This window comes from Anomaloglossus baeobatrachus, chromosome 2 (genome assembly GCF_048569485.1).
Source record: "Anomaloglossus baeobatrachus isolate aAnoBae1 chromosome 2, aAnoBae1.hap1, whole genome shotgun sequence".
NCBI lineage: Eukaryota > Metazoa > Chordata > Amphibia > Anura > Aromobatidae > Anomaloglossus > Anomaloglossus baeobatrachus.
In genome coordinates, this window is record NC_134354.1 from 356,947,343 (window position 1) to 356,963,287 (window position 15,945).

Consider the following 15,945-nt stretch of genomic DNA (forward strand, 5'->3'; position numbering starts at 1 on the left):
GGTTTCTTAGTGTAGTGGTCATCTCGTCTGCTTCAAACGCAGAAGGTCCTGGGTTCAATCCCCAGTGAAACCAAGCTGTTTTTGGTGTTGAAGTAATTTCCTATCGACTTGTAATATGTGAAATTCTTGGTTTTGTTGCCAAATGACAATTCATTTTGGCTTCCATCACAAAGAGAACTACGATCAATATAAACTTCAATTTAAGCAAAATCCCTTTGTAGGAATAAAACTGGTAAAATATGTAATAATAATTGTAAATGTTTCATTAACCAAAAATACTTTCCTTCAGCAATAAAAAGGCCCCGTCAGTCACAATTCTGCTCTGCTAGCCAATACACAGTAACTTTTTGTCAGGTTTCATAGTGTAGTGGCTATCACGTCTGATTAACATGCAGAAGGTCCTGGGTTCAATCCCCAGTGAAACCAATCTGTTCTTAGTGTTGAAATAATACGCTATCCAGCTACAATATATGAAGTTCTCGGCTTTGTTGCCGAATGACGGGATGTTTTGGCTTCCATCACAAACAGAACTACAATTTATTTATTTTTTTTTTTTCCCCTGGCGGTCAAAACTCGTTTCTAAATGCCATTACTTTGCAGGATTTAACAGGTTTCATAGTGGAGTCGTCACCACGTCTACTTCACACGCAGAAGGTCCTGGGTTCAATCCCCAGTAAAAACAAGCCGTTTTTGCTGTTGAAGTAATTTGCTATCAACCTGTAACATATGAAATTCTTGGTTTTGTTGCCAACTGAGAATATATTTTGGCTTCCATCACCAAGAGAACTACGATTTTGGGTTTCTTTTTTATTGACCATTTTAGCAGAAAACAAAATCCCATATTATAAAAATCCTGTTTGTTTCAAAATATATAGTTCCTTTAAATACAAAAGCAAACAACTAAACTGTGGGGAAAAAAGTAACACATTCAATGTAAACTATTTTTTAAGCAAAATCCCTTTGTAGGAATAAAACTGGTAAAATATGTAATAAAAATTGTAAATGTTTCAATAACCAAAAATACTTTCCTTCAGCAATAAAAAGGCCCCGTCAGTCACAATTCTGCTCTGCTAGCCAATACACAGTAACTTTCCATCAGGTTTCATAGAGTAGTGGTCATTACGTCTGCTTAACACCCAGAAGGTCCTGCGTTCAATCCCCAGTAAAACCAATCTGTTCTTGGCGTTGAAATAATACTCAATTAAACTACAATATATGAAGTTCTTGGCTTTGTTGCGGAATGATGGGATGTTTTAGCTTCCATCACCAACAGAACTACAAATTATTTTTTTTCCCCTGGCGGTCAAAACTCGTCTCTAAATGCCATTACTTTGCAGGATTTCACAGCTTTCATAGTTGAGTGGTCATCACGTCTACTTCACACGCAGTAGGTCCTTGGTTCAATCACCAGTAAAAACAATCCGTTTTCGCTGTTGAAGTAATTTGCTATCAACCTGTAATATATGAAATTCTTTGTTTTGTTGCCAACTGATAATATATTTTGGCTTCCATCACCAAGAGAACTACGATTTTGGGTTTCTTTTTTATTGACCATTTTAGCAGAAAACATATTCCCATGTTATAAAAATCCTGTTTGTTTCAAAATATATAGTTCCCATAAATACAAAAGCAAAAGACCAAACTATGGAGAAAAAAGTAACACATTCAATATAAACTTCAATTTAAGCAAAATCCCTTTGTAGGAATAAAACTGGTAAAATATGTAATAACAATTGTAAATGTTTCATTAACCAAAAATACTTTCCTTCAGCAATAAAAAGGCCCCGTCAGTCACAATTCTGCTCTGCTAGCCAATACACAGTAACTTTCCATCAGGTTTCATAGAGTAGTGGTCATCACGTCTGCTTAACACGCAGAAGGTCCTGGGTTCAATCCCCAGTAAAAACAAGCCATTTTTGCTGTTGAAGTAATTTGCTATCAACCTGTAACATATGAAATTCTTGGTTTTGTTGCCAACTGAGAATATATTTTGGCTTCCATCACCAAGAGAACTACGATTTTGGGTTTCTTTTTTATTGACCATTTTAGCAGAAAACAAAATCCCACATTATAAAAATCCTGTTTGTTTCAAAATATATAGTTCCTTTAAATACAAAAGCAAACAACTAAACTGTGGGGAAAAAAGTAACACATTCAATGTAAACTATTTTTTAAGCAAAATCCCTTTGTAGGAATAAAACTGGTAAAATATGTAATAAAAATTGTAAATGTTTCATTAACCAAAAATACTTCCCTTCAGCAATAAAAAGGCCCCGTCAGTCACAATTCTGCTCTGCTAGCCAATACACAGTAACTTTCCATCAGGTTTCATAGAGTAGTGGTCATCACGTCTGCTTAACACCCAGAAGGTCCTGCGTTCAATCCCCAGTAAAACCAATCTGTTCTTGGCGTTGAAATAATACTCCATTAAACTACAATATATGAAGTTCTTGGCTTTGTTGCGGAATGATGGGATGTTTTAGCTTCCATCACCAACAGAACTACAAATTATTTTTTTTCCCCTGGCGGTCAAAACTCGTCTCTAAATGCCATTACTTTGCAGGATTTCACAGCTTTCATAGTTGAGTGGTCATCACGTCTACTTCACACGCAGTAGGTCCTTGGTTCAATCACCAGTAAAAACAATCCGTTTTCGCTGTTGAAGTAATTTGCTATCAACCTGTAATATATGAAATTCTTTGTTTTGTTGCCAACTGATAATATATTTTGGCTTCCATCACCAAGAGAACTACGATTTTGGGTTTCTTTTTTATTGACCATTTTAGCAGAAAACATATTCCCATGTTATAAAAATCCTGTTTGTTTCAAAATATATAGTTCCCATAAATACAAAAGCAAAAGACCAAACTATGGAGAAAAAAGTAACACATTCAATATAAACTTCAATTTAAGCAAAATCCCTTTGTAGGAATAAAACTGGTAAAATATGTAATAACAATTGTAAATGTTTCATTAACCAAAAATACTTTCCTTCAGCAATAAAAAGGCCCCGTCAGTCACAATTCTGCTCTGCTAGCCAATACACAGTAACTTTCCATCAGGTTTCATAGAGTAGTGGTCATCACGTCTGCTTAACACGCAGACGGTCCTGCGTTCAATCTCTAGTAAAACCAATCTGTTCTTGGTGTTGAAAAAAAATACCCAATTAAACTACAATATTTGAAGTTCTTGGCTTTGTTGGCGAATGATGGGATGTTTTGGCTTCCATCACCAACAGAGCTACGAATTTGGTTTTTTTTTCCCTGGCGGTCAAAACTCGTCTCTAATTGCCATTACTTTGCAGACTTTCAAAGGTTTCATAGTGTAGTGGAAATCACGTCTGCTTTACACGCAGAAGGTCCTATGTTCAATTCCCAGTGAAACCCATGTGTTCTTGGTGTTGAAATAATATCCTATCAGCCTGCAATATATGGAGTTCTTGGCTTTATTGCTGAATAACGAGATGTTTTAGCTTCCATCACCAACAGAGCTACGAATTTGTTTTTTTTCCCCTGGCGGTCAAAACTCGTCTCTAATTGCCATTACTTTGCAGGATTTCAAAGGTTTCATAGTGTAGTGGTCATCACGTCTACTTCACACGCAGAAGGTCCTGGGTTCATTTCCTAGTGAAACCATTCTGTTTTTGGTGTTGAAGTAATTTCCTATCGACTTGTAATATGTGAAATTCTTGGTTTCGTTGCCAAATGACAATACATTTTGGCTTCCATCACAAAGAGAACTGCGATTTTGGGTTTCTTTTTTATTGACCATTTTAGCAGAAAACATAATCCCATATTATAAAAATCCTATTTGTTTTAAAATATATAGTTCCCATAAATACAAAAGCAAACGACTAAACTATGTAGAAAAAAGTAACACATTCAATAAAAACTTCAATTTAAGCAAAATCCCTTTGTAGGAATAAAACTAGTAAAATATATCATAAAAATTGTAAATGTTTCATTAACCAAAAATACTTTCCTTCAGCAATAAAAAGGCCCCGTCAGTCACAATTCTGCTCTGCTAGCCAATACACAGTAACTTTTCGTCAGGTTTCACAGTGTAGTGGTCATCACGTCTGCTTAACACGCAGAAGGTCCTGGGTTCAATCCCCAGTGAAACCAATCTGTTCTCAGTGTTGAAATAATACGCTATCCAACTACAATATATGAAGTTCTCGGCTTTGTTGCCGAATGATGGGATGTTTTGGCTTCCATCACAAACAGAACTACAAATTATTTTTCTTATTTTTCCCCTGGCGGTCACAACTCGTCTCTAAATGCCATTACTTTGCAGGGTTTCACAGCTTTCATAGTGGAGTGGTCATCACGTCTACTTCACACGCAGAAGGTCCTGGGTTCAATCCCCAGTAAAAACAAGCCGTTTTTGCTGTTGAAGTAATTTGCTATCAACCTGTAATATATGAAATTCTTGGTTTTGTTGCCAACTGATAATATATTTTGGCTTCCATCACCAAGAGAACTACGATTTTGGGTTTCTTTTTTATTGACCATTTTAGCAGAAAACATAATCCCATATTATAAAAATCCTGTTTGTTTCAAAATATATAGTTCCTTTAAATACAAAAGCAAACGACTAAACTATGTAGAAAAAAGTAACAAATTCAATGTAAACTTCCATTTAAGCAAAATCCCTTTGTAGGAATAAAACTGGTAAAATATGTAATAACAATTGTAAATGTTTCATTAACCAAAAATACTTTCCTTCAGCAATAAAAAGGCCCCGTCAGTCACAATTCTGCTCTGCTAGCCAATACACAGTAACTTTCTATCAAGTTTCATAGAGTAGTGGTCATCACGTGTGCTTAACACTCAGAAGGTCCTGCGTTCAATCCCCAGTAAAACCAATCTGTTCTTGGTGCTGAAATAATACCCAATTAAACTACAATATATGAAGTTCTAGGCTGTGTTGCCGAATGATGGGATGTTTTGGCTTCCATCACCAACAGAGCTACGAATTTTTTTTTTTTTTCCCTGGCGGTCAAAATTCGTCTCTAATTGCCATTACTTTGCAGGATTTCAAAGGTTTCATAGTGTAGTGGTCATCACGTCTGCTTCACATGCAGAAGGTCCTGGGTTAAATCCCCAGTGAAACCCATGTGTTCATGGTGTTGTAATAATTCCATATCAACCTGCAATATATTAAGTTCTTGGCTTTGTTGCCGAATAATGGGAGGTTTTAGCTTCCATCACCAACAGAGCTACGAATTTGTTTTTTTTCCACCTGGCGGTCAAAACTCGTCTCTAATTGCCATTACTTTGCAGGAATTCAAAGGTTTCATAGTGTAGTGGTTATCACGTCTGCTTCACACGCAGAAGGTCCTGGGTTCAATCCCCTGTGAAACCAATCTGTTTTTGGGGTTGATGTAATTTCCTATTGACTTGTAATATGTGATATTCTTGGTTTCGTTGCAAAATGACAATACATTTTGGCTTCCATCACAAAGAGAACTTCGATTTTGGGTTTCTTTTTTATTGACCATTTTAGCAGAAAACATAATCCCATATTATAAAAATCCTATTTGTTTTAAAATATATAGTTCCCATAAATACAAAAGCAAACGACTAAACTATGTAGAAAAAAGTAACACATTCAATGTAAACTTCAATTTAAGCAAAATCCCTTTGTAGGAATAAAACTGGTAAAATATATAATAAAAATTGTAAATGTTTCATTAACCAAAAATACTTTCCTTCAGCAATAAAAAGGCCCCATCAGTCACAATTCTGCTCTGCTAGCCAATACACAGTAACTTTCCATCAGGTTTCATAGTGTAGTGCTCATCACGTCAGCTTAACACGCAGAAGGTCCTAGGTTGAATCCCCAGGAAAACCAATCTGTTCATGGTGTTGAACTAAAACCTTATCAACCCGCAATATATGAAGTTCTTGGCTTTGTTGCCGAATGATGGGATGTTTTGGCTTCCATCACCAACAAAGCTACGAATTTGGGTTTTTTTTTCCCTGGCGGTCAAAACTTGTCTCTAATTGCCATTACTTTGCAGGCTTTCAAAGGTTTCATAGTGTAGTGGAAATCACATCTGCTTTACACGCAGAAGGCCCTAGGTTCTATCCCCAGTGAAACCCATGTGTTCTTGGTGTTGAAATAATAGCCTATCAACCTGCAATCTATAAAGTTCTTGGCTTTGTTGCCGAATAACGGGATGTTTTAGCTTCCATCACCAACAGAGCTACGAATTTGTTTTTTTTCCCCTGGCGGTCAAAACTCGTCTCTAATTGCCATTACTTTGCAGGATTTCAAAGGTTTCATAGTGTAGTTTTCATCACGTCTGCTTCACACGCAGAAGGTCTTGGGTTCAATCCCCAGTAAAAACAAGCCGTTTTCGCTGTTGAATTAATATACTATACACCTGTAATATATGAAATTATTGGTTTTGTTGCCAACTGATAATATATTTTGGCTTCCATCACCAAAAGAACTACTATTTTGGGTTTCTTTCTTATTGACCATTTTAGCAGAAAACATAATCCCATATTATAAAAATCCTGTTTGTTTCAAAATATATAGTTCCTTTAAATACAAAAGCAAACGACTAAACTATGTAGAAAAAAGTAACACATTTAATGTAAACTTCCATTTAAGCAAAATCCCTTTGTAGGAATAAAACTTGTAAAATATGTAATAAAAATTGTAAATGTGTCATTAACCAAAAATACTTTCCTTCAGCAATAAAAAGGCCCGTCAGTCACAATTCTGCTCTGCTAGCCAATACACAGTAACTTTCCATTAGGTTTCATAGAGTAGGGGTCATCACGTCTGCTTAACACGCAGAAGGTCCTGCGTTCAATCCCCAGTAAAACCAATCTGTTTTTGGTGTTGAAATAATACCCAATTAAACTACAATATATGAAGTTCTTGGCTTTGTTGCCGAATGATGGGATGTTTTGGCTTCCATCACCAACAGAGCTACGGATTTGTTTCTTTTTTCCCCTGGCGGTCAAAACTCGTCTCTAATTGCCAATACTTTGCAGGATTTCAAAGGTTTCATAGTGTAGTTTTTATCACGTCTGCTTCACACGCAGAAGGTCCTGGGTTCAATCCCCAGTAAAACCAATCTGTTCTTGGTGTTGAGATAATACCCAATTAAACTACACTATATGAAGTTCTTGGCTTTGTTGCCGAATGATGGGATGTTTTGTCTTCCATCACCAACAAAGCTACAAATTTGGGTTTTTTTTTTCCCTGGCGGTCAAAACTCGTCTCTAATTGCCATTACTTTGCAGACTTTCAAAGGTTTCATAGTGTAGTGGAAATCACGTCTGCTTTACACGCAGAAGTCCCTGGGTTTAATCCCCAGTGAAACAAATGTGTTCTTGGTGTTGAAATAATATCCTATCAACCTGCAATCTATAAAGTTCTTGGCTTTGTTGCCGAATAACGGGATGTTTTAGCTTCCATCACCAACAGAGCTACGAATTTTTTTTTTTTCCCCTGGCGGTCAAAAGTCGTCTCTAATTGCCATTACTTTGCAGGATTTTAAAGGTTTCATAGTGTAGTTTTCATCACGTCTGCTTCACACGCAGAAGGTACTGGGTTCAATCCCCAGTAAAAACAAGCTGTTTTTGCTGTTGAAGTATTTTGCTATCGACTTGTAATATGTGAAATTCTTGGTTTCGTTGCTAACTGTTAATATATTTTGGCTTCCATCACCAAGAGAACTACGATTTTGGGTTTCTTTTTTATTGACCATTTTAGCAGAAAACATAATCCCATATTATAAAAATCCTGTTTGTTTTAAAATATATAGTTCCCATAAATACAAAAGCAAACGACTAAACTATGTAGAAAAAATAACACATTAAATGTAAACTTCAATTTAAGCAAAATCCCTTTGTAGTAATAAAACTGGTAAAATATGTAATAATAATTGTAAATGTTTCATTAACCAAAAATACTTTCCTTCAGCAATAAAAAGGCCCCGTCAGTCACAATTCTGCTCTGCTAGCCAATACACAGTAACTGTCCATCAGGTTTCATAGAGTAGTGGTCATCACGTCTGCTTAACACGAAGAAGGTCCTGCGTTCAATCCCCAGTAAATCCAATCTGTTCTTGGTGTTGAAATAATACCCAATTAAACTACAATATATGAAGTCCTTGGCTTTGTTGCCGAATGATGGGACGTTTTGGCTTCCATCACCAACAGAGCTACGAATTTGTTTTTTTTTTCCCTGGTGGTCAAAACTTGTCTCTAATTGCCATTACCTTGCAGGATTTCAAAGGTTTCATAGTGTAGTGGTCTTCATGTCTGCTTAACACGCAGAAGGTCCTGCGTTCAATCCCCAGTGAAACCCATGTGTTCTTGGTGTTGTAATAATTCCATATCAACCTGCAATATATAAAGTTCTTGGCTTTGTTGCCGAATAATGGGATGTTTTAGCTTCCATCACCAACAGAGCTACGAATTTGTTTTTTTTCCCCTGGCGGTCAAAACTCGTCTGTAATTGCCATTACTTTGCAGGATTTCAAAGGTTTCATAGTGTAGTGGTCATCACGTCTGCTTCACACGCTGAAGGTCCTGGGTTCAATCACCAGTGAAACCAATCTGTTTTTGGTGTTGATGTAATTTCCTATTGACTTGTAATATGTGAAATTCTTGGTTTCGTTGAAAAAATGACAATACATTTTGGCTTCCATCACAAAGAGAACTTCGATTTTGGGTTTCTTTTTTATTGACCATTTTAGCAGAAAACATAATCCCATATTATAAAAATCCTATTTGTTTTAAAATATATAGTTCCCCTAAATACAAAAGCAAACGACTAAACTATGTAGAAAAAAGTAACACATTCAATGTAAACTTCAATTTAAGCAAAATCCCTTTGTAGGAATAAAACTGTTAAAATATATAAGAAAAATTGTAAATGTTTCATTAACCAAAAATACTTTCCTTCAGCAATAAAAAGGCCCCATCAGTCACAATTCTGCTCTGCTAGCCAATACACAGTAACTTTCCATCAGGTTTAATAGTGTAGTGCTCATCACGTCTGCTTAACACGCAGAAGGTCCTAGGTTGAATCCCCAGGAAAACCTATCTGTTCATCGTGTTGAAATATAACCCTATCAACCCGCAATACATGAAGTTCTCGGCTTTGTCGCCGAATGATGGGATGTTTTGGCTTCCATCACCAACAGAGCTACGAATTTGTTTTTTTTTCCCCTTGGAGTGAAAACTCATCTCTAATTGCCATTACTTTGCAGGATTTCAAAGGTTTTATAGTGTAGAGGTCATCACGTCTGCTTAATACGCAGAAGGTCCTGGATTCAACCCCAGTGAAACCAATCCATTTTTGGTGTTGAAGTATTTTCCTATCGACTTGTAATATATGAAATTCTTGGTTTCGTTGCCAAATGACAATACATTTTGGCTTCCATCACCAAGAGAACTACGATTTTGGGTTTCTTTTTTATTGACCATTTTAGCAGAAAACATAATCCCATATTATAAAAATCCTGTTTGTTTCAAAATATATAGTTCCCATAAATACAAAAGCAGAAGACAAAACTATGGAGAAAAAAGTAACACATTGAATATAAACTTCAATTTAAGCAAAATCCCTTTGTAGGAATAAAACTGGTAAAATATGTAATAAAAATTGTAAATGTTTCATTAACCAAAAATACTTTCCTTCAGCAATAAAAAGGCCCCGTCAGTCACAATTCTGCTCTGCTAGCCAATACACAGTAAATTTTCATCAGGTTTCATAGTGTAGTGGTCATCATATCTGCTTAACACGCAGAAGGTCCTGGGTTCAATCCCCATTGAAACCAATCTGTTCTTAGTGTTGAAATAATACGCTATCCAACTACAACATATGATGTTCTCGGCTTTGTTGCCGAATGACGGGATGTTTTGGCTTCCATCACAAACAGAACTACAAATTATTTTTTTTTTTTCCCCTGGCGGTCAAAACTCGTCTCTAAATGCCATTACTTTGCAAGATTTCACAGCTTTCATAGTGGAGTGGTCATCACGTCTACTTCACACACAGAAGGTCCTGGGTTCAATCCCCAGTAAAAACAAGCCGTTTTCGCTTTTGAAGTAATTTGCTATCAACCTGTAATATTTGAAATTCTTGGTTTTGTTGCCAACTGATAATATATTTTGGCTTCCATCACCAAGAGAACTACGATTTTGGGTTTCTTTTTTATTGACCATTTTAGCAGAAAACATAATCCCATATTATAAAAATCCTGTTTGTTTCAAAATATATAGTTCCTTTAAATACAAAAGCAAACGACTAAACTATGTAGAAAAAAGTAACACATTCAATGTAAACTTTAGTGATGAGCGAGCATGCTTGTTACTACTCGGTACTCGCACGAGTATCACTGTACTCGAGCTACTCGGGTGGGACCGAGTAATCTCGCGATACTCGTGCTGTACTCGTGGTCTTCATCCCTGCATGTTGGCGCTCTTTTGAGAGCCAGCCCTCATGCAGGGATTGGCTGGCAGACCACTGCAATGCCACAGCCCTGTTAGTTGTGGAATTGCAGTGATTGGCCGGCCCGCACAGCGTGACCGAGCCTTTATACCGGCCGGCGCGCTGTGCTCTGCTCACAGCTATCCAGACAGTCAGTGCAGGGAGAGTGTCGCTGCTTCAGGGAAAGGTTTGCGGCCCTTTATAGTTAGTTCCGGAGCAGGGCTGCAAACAGTGTGACCAGAAGTCCTTCTCAGGACTATTCTAGTTGTATACAGGCAGGCAGGGTATAGCCAGGTCGGAGTACAGTAGCAGAGTCTTTCTCAGGACTATTGTTGCTATATACAGGCAGGGTATAGCCAGGTCGGAATACAGGCTAGTGACCAGAAGAGTCCTTGTCAGGACTATTGTAGCAGTATACAGGCAGGCAGGCAGGCAGGGTATATAGCCATTCCTAGCGGTGACCGTATACCAGCCTTCATCATATCTGGGGCTGGTGTACACAGTCTAAAACAGTCCAGATAGTGTTAGACTTCTCAGTATTTTTTTCTCCTAAAAACCTGTTAGGTTCTTATTGCGTCCGTGCTTGCATTTAAAAACCGCACGTGTGTGCCTGTCGGTGGCAGCGTACAGGTGCACGTTTTGCACAAACTATTATATAACGCACAAGTCTAGTGAATAATACACGTCAGTCAGCAGTGGCTGATAGTGTCAGACTTCTCAGTAATTGTCGCTCCTAAAAACCTGTTAGGTTCTTATTGCGTCCATGCTTGCATTTAAAAACCGCACATGTGTGCCTGTCGGTGGCAGCGTACAGGTGCACGTTTTGCACAAACTATTATATAACGCACAAGTCTAGTGTATAATACACGTCAGTCAGCAGTGGCTGATAGTGTCAGACTTCTCAGTAATTGTCGCTCCTAAAAACCTGTTAGGTTCTTATTGCGTCCATGCTTGCATTTAAAAACCGCACGTGTGTGCCTGTCGGTGGCCGCGTACAGGTGCACGTTTTGCACAAACTATTATATAACGCACAAGTCTAGTGTATAATAAACGTCAGTCAGCAGTGGCTGATAGTGTCAGACTTCTCAGTAATTGTCGCTCCTAAAAACCTGTTAGGTTCTTATTGCGTCCATGCTTGCATTTAAAAACCGCACGTGTGTGCCTGTCGGTGGCAGCGTACAGGTGCACGTTTTGCACAAACTATTATATAACGCACAAGTCTAGTGTTTAATACACGTCAGTCAGCAGTGGCTGATAGTGTCAGACTTCTCAGTAATTGTCGCTCCTAAAAACCTGTTAGGTTCTTATTGCGTCCATGCTTGCATTTAAAAACCGCACGTGTGTGCCTGTCGGTGGCAGCGTCAGGCTCCACATTGTCCCTGGATAGAGATGTGCATAAGGGCCTCAAAACATTGTTCCCATTGCAAAGGAGCGGGTCTCCTGTCGTTGTAATGTCCATTCTGAAAGAATGGTCGAAAAAATTTACCACTGGGGGTATACCAGAAACAACGGCCTAACTATTGTAACGGTCATCATGATGGCGCATGAGGAGAAGGAGGAGCAGTCCAGCGATTAGCCAAAGTCCAGAAGTGTGTACCCATGGGTGAGTGTAGGTACATGGCAAACTTTAAATTCCGCTCTCATTTGCTGGTGGTGTGGTGAAGTCTGGCCCAATCCAACCCTTGTTCATCTTGATCAGAGTCAGCCTGTCAGCATTTACAGTTGACAGGCAGGTGCATTTATCTGTAATGATTCCACCTGCGGCACTAAAAACACGCTCTGACAAAACGCTAGCGGCAGGGCAGGCCAGGACTTCCAAGGCATACAGAGCCAATTCATGCCACGTGTCCAGCTTGGATACCCATTAATTGTAAGGCACAGAGGAATGTCGGAGTACAGTTGTTTGATCTGCAAGGTACTCCTTGAGCATCTGGGCAAACTTAGGATTTTTTGTGGCACTACCCCGCACCTCAGGGGCTGTGGTATGTGAGGGCCTGAGAAAACTGTCCCACATCTTAAAGACTGTTCCCCTACCTCTGGCGGATTGGACTTGTGCCCCTCTCGGCTGTATGCCTTGGTTGTCCACTGATTCCTGACCTATGCCGCTAGCGTTTTGTGAGGGGAATGCTTTGCCTACTTCCGTGACTATGGCCTTCTGGAACTGCTGCATTTTGCCTGACCTCTTCGCCTCGGGAATAAGAGACATAAAGTTCTCCTTGTAGCGTGGGTCTAACAGTGTTACCAACCAGTAATGATTGTCGGCAAAGATGTTCTTAACGCGAGGGTCACGAGACAGGCAGCTTACCATAAAGTCAGCCATGTGTGCCAGACTCTTAACAGCCATCACTTCAGTATCCTGACCAACACGATGACTGAACATGCTGTCCTCCTCCTCCTCCTCCTCCTCCTCCTCATCTACCCTGTCCTCTGGCCAGCCACGCTGAACCGAGGATATGACTGCATGTCATATCCTCAATTTGGCCAGAGAGTTGCTCCATGTCTTCATCCTCCTCCTCGTCATATTCCTCCACTGCACGTTGTGATGAGACGAGGCTGGGCTGTGTGTTATCACCCACACCCACTACTTTTTCTTGCTCAAACTCATCGCGCTCCGCCTGAAATGCATCATGGTTGTTTTTTGAGCAGAGACCATTTTAGAAGGCAGAGAAGCGGTATGGTGATGCTAATAATGTCGTCATCGCCGCTCACCATCTTGGTGGAGTCCTCAAACTTTTGGCGGATGGTACATAGGTCGGACAACCATCTCCACTCCTCAGGTGTTATGTGTGGAGTTTGACCCATTTCCCGATGGCTTAGGTGATGCAGGTACTCAACAACTGCCCTCTTCTGCTCACATATCATGACCAACATGTGCAGAGTTGAATTCCAACGCGTGGGGACATCACACACCAGTCTGTGAGCCGGAAGATGCAAATGGCGCTGAAAGCCGGCAAGGCCGGCTGAAGCAGTAGGTGACTTTCGAAAAAGTACAGACAGGCGGCGAACTTTTACCAGCAGATCAGACAGCTCTGGTTATGACTTTAGAAAACGCTGAACCACGAGGTTGAGCACATGGGCCACGCATGGAACATGTGTCAGCTGGCCTCGCCTCAAAGCCGCCACCAGGTTCCGGCCATTGTCACACACAACCTTTCCTGGCTTTAGGTTCAGAGGTGTGAGCCAGTGATCTGCCTGCTGTTTCAGAGCTGTCCACACCTCTTCTGCATTGTGGGGTTTGTCACCTATGCAGATTAGCTTCAGCACAGCCTGTTGCCGCTTCGCCGAGGCAGTGCTGCAGTGCTTCTGTGTCGCCCTGGACAAGCCAGAGGCCACAGAGCACAACACTTACACACCCCACACTCCCTGCAGGCATATCATAGTCAAAACACAAAATCCTTGTTGCCTTCCCCAGGGGCTGTTGTCCACACCAGGTGGTGGAGCCAGGCGGTTGGTCTCCACCCACCAAGGAGGAGGGAAAACACAGGCAGTGAGAGTTAAGCTAAGGAAGTGGAAGGAGGAAAGTAGTAGAGAGGAGAAAAGTGACAGCAAAGAGCCTGAAGTTGGTCCGGGTGTGTGGCCCGGACAGGACAGCAAGGTTGGCAGGATGTGGTGACCGTCTGCAGTGGAGGCCGATTGGAGTCTGCCGTAAGGACCGTGGACGGGTGGTGACTAGAGTTGAGCGCGGTTTGTGGTTTGTGGTTCTCCAGTTCTAGGCTCGAGTGATTTTGGGGCATGTTCTAGATCGAACTAGAACTCGAGCTTTTTGCAAAAGCTCGATAGTTCTAGAAACGTTCGAGAACGGTTCTAGCAGCAAAAAAACAGCTAAATCCTAGCTTGGTTTCTGCTGTAATAGTGAAAGTCACTCTGTGAATAACACTATTATGACATTTCAATGTATAGTGTGCGTGAACAGCGCCTTCAGATCACAGCTGTTTCTATAATGGCGATCGCCTTTTTTTTTTTTTTTCTTGTCTTCCTTCCCTAAGCGCGCGCGTCTTGTGGGGCGGGCCAGCATGTCAGCCAATCCCAGACACACACACAGCTAAGTGGACTTTTAGCCAGAGAAGCAACGGCATGTGTGATAGGATGTCCATGTCACATGTCCCTGCATTATAAAACCGGACATTTTCCTCCAGGACGCCATTATCTCTTCTGCGTCTTTGGTGTCAGACATCACTGTCGCAGCTCCTTCCTTAGTCCTATCGCTGATACAGCTGTATGCGCTCCATACACAGCGCTGGACAGCTTAGGGAGAGCACTTTCTAGCAGTCCTTTTAAGGGCTCAAACCGGCAGGTCCTGAAAACAGCGCCAGCGTCTGTGTAGCCAAGGTCAGGGATTTCCTCACTGCATTTGCCTATTAGGAGGGATAGAAAGGCAGGCTTCCATTCCTCTATCCAGAGCCCCAAAATCCTGGCACTGTACCCTCCTGTCCTCTGCACACTCCAACTCATAACTAAGCCATTATACTAGCAAACACTCAGTGTACCTAGTGGCATCCTATACGTGGCTATTGGACTTTGCTATAGTCCCACTAGTGCAAAGACATTTGCAGAGCACGTCTGCCTGCATTGCACACTCCAACTCATTATAACTAAGCCATTATACTAGCAAACACTCAGTGTACCTAGTGGCATCCTATACGTGGCTATTGGACTTTGCTATAGTCACACTAGTGCAAAGACATTTGCAGCACCTCTACCTGCATTGCACACTCCAACTCATGATAACTAAGCCATTATACTAGCAAACACTCAGTGTACCTAGTGGCATTCTATACGTGGCTATTGGACTTTGCTATAGTAACACTAGTGCAAAGACATTTGCAGAGCGCGTCTGCCTGCATTGCACACTCCAACTCATTATAACTAAGCCATTATACTAGCAAACACTCAGTGTACCTAGTGGCATTCTATACGTGGCTATTGGACTTTGCTATAGTCACACTAGTGCAAACACATTTGCAGAGCGCGTCTGCCTGCATTGCACACTCCAACTCATTATAACTAAGCCATTATACTAGCAAACACTCAGTGTACCTAGTGGCATCCTATACGTGGCTATTGGACTTTGCTATAGTCACACTAGTGCAAAGACATTTGCAGGACCTCTACCTGCATTGCACACTCCAACTCATGATAACTAAGCCATTATACTAGCAAACACTCAGTGTACCTAGTGGCATCCTATAAGTGGCTATTGGACTTTGCTATAGTCACACTAGTGCAAAGACATTTGCAGAGCGCGTCTGCCTGCATTGCACACTCCAACTCATTATAACTAAGCCATTATACTAGCAAACACTCAGTGTACCTAGTGGCATCCTATACGTGGCTATTGGACTTTGCTATAGTCACACTAGTGCAAAGACATTTGCAGGACCTCTACCTGCATTGCACACTCCAACTCATGATAACTAAGCCAATATACTAGCAAACACTCAGTGTACCTAGTGGCATCCTATACGTGGCTATTGGACTTTG

At 40.5% G+C, this 15,945-nt stretch overlaps 1 non-coding gene across 1 annotated transcript; it reads left to right on the forward strand.

Moving 5' to 3' along the window:
• TRNAL-CAA (transfer RNA leucine (anticodon CAA)) lies at window positions 1–73 on the forward strand. The gene has a single exon. It is a non-coding gene; the product is annotated as a tRNA-Leu (tRNA).
• Window positions 74–15,945: the final 15,872 nt, after the last annotated feature.